Consider the following 5247-nt stretch of genomic DNA (forward strand, 5'->3'; position numbering starts at 1 on the left):
ACTGCTTCACTACAAAGTGGATATGGACGTCCAATATCTCAAAAAGAAGTTACTTAGAGAGGGTAGCTCAGGAATTGGATGATACAAAAAGATGGGATTCCATGGTTGACATTTTGGCTTTGAAAATTTTGAGGGTAATCCTTTTTCCCAAAATTGATTAATTTTGTTGATTCCACTACTATAAATGTATTATGGGCCATAAAAAATCAAGAGGTGGATTCAGTGTCCGCTCTGCTAGCTGACGTGTACTACACCTTGAATGTCTGCCACTACAAGAAGAAAGGGTCATCACGCGTTGCATCCCCCTATTGTACTAATGACTTGCCTCACATCTCTATAAAGACATTTATACGATAGAGACCAAGGGCGATCATACTTGGGCTTAGAAGCTGATGTCCCTCACTGAGAGATCAATCCTTTGGTACCCCAAGGAAAGAAACACCAAAAAAAAATTGTCAGTTATGGAAATTTTCCTAACTTTCCCCTCATTGGTTTCAGGGTATGTATTAAATACAATATTGTAATAGCCATGAGACAATTGAGCTGCCCAATATGGGAAAAGCCTAAGGATGATGACGTAAATGAATTAATCTTTCATAATGGGGGTACCATGCACCGGGAGCTGCTCAGAAGGATCATCTGTGCATGGGAAAAGGTGCATACTAAGGAAAATAAGTTAGAAAGGAAGAATACTACGACCAAGGAATCTTATACCGAATGGGTTAAGGAAATGGTCCAGCTAGTAAAGTTACCATTTTTCATTGATCCTACATATTGTTCACACACCTGACCCAATCCATGTGTCCATTGAGGAGATCGTCTGCCTCAAGGAAACTGTCGCTCGACTCGAGCAAGAGAAAGAAAACTTAAAGCAAGACCTCAATGACACCTCCTATGAGAAAAATCAGCTGAAGTACAACCTTGAGAAAAAGGAGAGACAACTTTTTGAGAGCACGGAGGAAGTCGTTTCTGAAAGGAACCAAAGGAAAAGAACATTAGAAGGGTTGTTTAGTATTGGAGTCAGTATGGAAAGTCTCAATCGGCAATTGAAGAATGCCCAAACGGAGGGTCTGAAATTCAAAAGAGCATAGGAGATAGTCAGGTGGGAGTAGGAAGAGATGAATGATGCATTGGACTCTCAAATCTCCGTACTTGAAGGATTTCTTGCAGAATTCCAAGCCTCTGCTGTTAGGGAATTTCAGCTCCGAGCCGAACTTGAGGAAGCGTTGCCCTATGATTGGAGGAGAATCCATGGTGAGCTACTGAATCTTAGGGAAATTGTGTGCCTACAAATCCAAGATCATGAAGTCTTGAGAACTCAAGCCTTACAATTGGAAGAAGAAGTCCAACATTTGATGAAGCTTGCAAATGACGCCCAGGTCATCGTCTAGGAGCAAGGTGACAAGGCTGAAGCATGGAGGATTGAGCATTCTAACTGAGCGAAATTCCCAAACAACCTAGTTCGATACATCCTTAGAATTCATAGGAGAGCTAGAAACATAACACATTATGAAAATACCCTCCGGGAAGCTTTGGAGTTTATTGAGCTTTGTGATGTTATATTGAAGGATTTTAGGGCCCACTTAGATATGTCTATGAAGACACCACTCTAGTTTTTTTTTCTTAAGAGTTTTTTTGTTTCAAGTTTAGTTTTTTTACTATCGTCCTTATCGATTTTGTTTCCCTTATGAATTTCTATTTTGAATGACTAATAAAGTTATTTTTGCGCCTATTGTATGGTCTCTTTTTCCTTAACAATTTCATATCTCTAACGTGCAACAACTAAATCTTGAAAATCCCTTCAATAAAAATAAAATTTGTTTAACATACAATCTCATGAAGCATATAATCACATGCATTCTCATCCCTTGCATCAAAAATTCACTTATCCTATTTTCTCTCTGTAGACCTCGAAAAGCAAAACTGACTCCCCGACCTCCGCTAACACGATTCCATAAAAGTAAATATCAATCAATTCAAAGGACATATAGACAAAATAATGTGCGCCTTGGCTAATCTGACTGCAAGACAGGGTGAAGAGGGAAAGGCTCCCCACAAAGAATTTGCTCGTGAGGGAACTTGTGGCATCCTTGAAGATGGAAACCCTCTACTAGGTTTTTTGCCTAATCAAAAAAATGGAAAGGTCATCTTGATTGAGCCTGAAACAAACCTAACACCTCTTGAAGGGCTTGGTGCACCTCTCGTAAGGAACGAAATACCGCAAGCCTTGCAAATATCCGTCATTAATCCTCTAGCTAACAACAACTTCGTGGACTTAGGTTCACAATATGAAGACCCTAAAGTGGTCGATAAACATAAAATGCTTGAAGAGAGATTAAGGGTTGTAGAAGGGTTCAATGTGATCAAACGTTTAAACTTCAAATTCTCTTTCTTGATCAATCATTAATTTAGAACTTCATATTTATCCTTACTCTTATAACTGATGAGACTTGATATAGTTTCTTTGATCAGACGCCATCATCAAAGATTGTTGGATCAATGATCATTAAAAGCTCCCTCGAATTCTATTTGACATTATATGTTGTCATAGTCAAAGCCACCAAGGACTTCTGAAGGTTCTAATCAATTATACATGCAAGCACATAAACTCACAATGATAAACATAAGTGGATTGTGAAATAAATCAGGTACCTAAAGGTGAATATTTAAGATTCATTGAAATTAGAAAAATACTAAGGAAATGATACAAACTAAACATGGAACTCTAGTTCAATTATTGTAAAAACTTTAATACATAAATAAGTAAGGTTTAAATCAAATGATTATTCCCTAGTTTTTTTTTTCTAATTAGGAGTGTATCCATTTTATAATGAAATTTTCTTGAATTTAATTTATTTCTTTATAATTAATTGTCGTGTTTAACATTGAGACATATTTTTCTTGGAAACTAGAACCTTTTAAGATTACAATATTTATTACCGATAGATATATTCATTGCTAACTATTTAAATACTATTATTTATATATATTTTTTATAATCATTGAATCTATTGGAGTTAGCTAGTTATAAGTTCATAAAACATTTTGTATAGCATGATTTTAAGTTTAGGGTTGCTTTGGTTTAGGGATGCTTTGGAATAAAAACATTTTAATTTTGGGGTGGTGTTTTAATTTTGGGGTGGTGTTTCTAAGAGTTGCACAATAAAAAGAGATTTTAAAAAATATTGAAAAATAGTTATCTATAGGAAAAAAATTATAAAAAGAAGAAAAAGAAAAATTAAAAGAAAGAACAAAAAAGCAAAAATGATTGAAATAAAAAATAATAGAAAGTCTCGGATAGCTTAGGAAATATTTAGTAAAGAGTAGAATATAGAAAAAGAGAAAATAGTAAAAATAGATGAAAGAAGGAAGTTAATGCCTAACTCCAATGATTTTGTCCACATTGCTTAAATTTATTATACCTTAACTCAAGCCATGTTAAAAACCTTAATACCTCAAATGCGTAATACCCTAAATCTCAAAATTTATTATAAAATATTTACACGATAATTTAAGGTACCAATGACAACCCTTCAAAAACACATCAAAATAGTTGAAACTATGCAACAACAAATATATTTTCATAACAACTACATAAATAAGTTATAAACTCCAAAACAAAAAAACAACATCAACTTCAAAAACATAACAACGCATGTCCCAGATGTTATATAATCAGAGAACTAAAAACTATTAATGCATAATAAAGCAATAAATAAAGAAAACAAAGAGTAGCTCCAACTAGGCATGACAACATAACCCGTACCCGCGGATACCCACCCGAACCTGCCCCGAAGTTGACGGGGAAAATCCGTTTTGACTGGGTTTGGGTTCGGGTTTGAGTTTTCCCCGACTATAAAATATGGGGACGGATCGGGTAATAGGGACACTAGTACCCACCCCGAACCCGCCCCATTTATTTCATTGTGTATATTATTATTTATTTTTGATATTTAGAATATTAAATACGTGGTCAATATTTTGAAATTTTAATTTTAATTTATTATTTAAAATATTTGAAATATATGTATGAAATTTTTTTAGATTGTTTTATTTTATTATTTGTAATGTAATTTTATTTTGGAAAAATAAATATTTTTATTAAAAAAATTGATTTCACTAAATGAATGGTGGCGGGGCGGGGATACCCGAACCCATTTGGGACGGGTTTGGGTTTTGATTCTCCATCCCCGTTTGGGTTTGGGGCGGGGAACGGGGACTGTTTGGGGATTCGGGTTTGGGTTTGGGGGAGGTAAAAACCATCCCCGACCCGCCCCGTTGCCATGCCTAGCTCCAACAAGCCACCTTCCAGACACATCAACAATACTTACTTCTAGTTATCTGTAAGATGTCCATAGTGGACAACATGAAGCAAATGGGTGAGAAATAACATTCAACGTGAACAGTGTAAAGAATGTGAAGGTAGAGAAAACATACAATACCACACACATTCAATACACAAATCAATGACTCATTTGAACCTACAGAACGAAAGTTACAACCGAAATTGTCGGACAATGTAAGAAAAAGAAAAACATTTTTTTTTCACAATTTGGCCTAAGACAATCGATTTTCATAGGGTAACAATCGATTGTCATCAAACATGGTTAGCTACTGACTTTCAAAAAATCATGTTTCTAGGCCAAACAATCGTTTCTTTTCTGTGACAATCGATTGTCATATAATTTTTTTCAAAGAATACAGAACTGCAATCGATTATCATAGGCAAATTTTCCAAAAAATAATAGTCTACAATCGATTTTCATCTTATGTCAATTGATTATCATCATGAATTTTTCCAGAAAACTCAGTTTTCTCCATACGTTCATCATCCCCAAACCTCCATACATGACCCCAACTAATTTTTCCAAAATCAAGTAAACTAGAATACAAATTTAATAGCAGAAACATGTTATCACAACCATCAACATATTACAAATGTATATTCATCATGATTCATGGCAATTCATAAACAATTTCATCAACACTCATGTACACGATTCAAGCACTTAAACATTCATCAATGAAAGAATTTTATACATGCATATTTCTCGAGCGGATTGGGTGCAAAGGAGGTTCTTCCCCAGCAAGGGTTGCCTATTTCCCAGCAGCAGTGTTATTCCCCAGCAGGGTGGAATTGGAGCGGTGACGAGTTCCTCAGCAGAGTGTCTCATGCTCCCCAGAAGAGTCCCTTGAGGGGGATACCTTTTTATGCATTCATCATGAAAAAATAACATGGCATAGAAA

This window comes from Lathyrus oleraceus, chromosome 1, assembly GCF_024323335.1.
Source record: "Lathyrus oleraceus cultivar Zhongwan6 chromosome 1, CAAS_Psat_ZW6_1.0, whole genome shotgun sequence".
Classification (NCBI taxonomy): domain Eukaryota; kingdom Viridiplantae; phylum Streptophyta; class Magnoliopsida; order Fabales; family Fabaceae; genus Lathyrus; species Lathyrus oleraceus.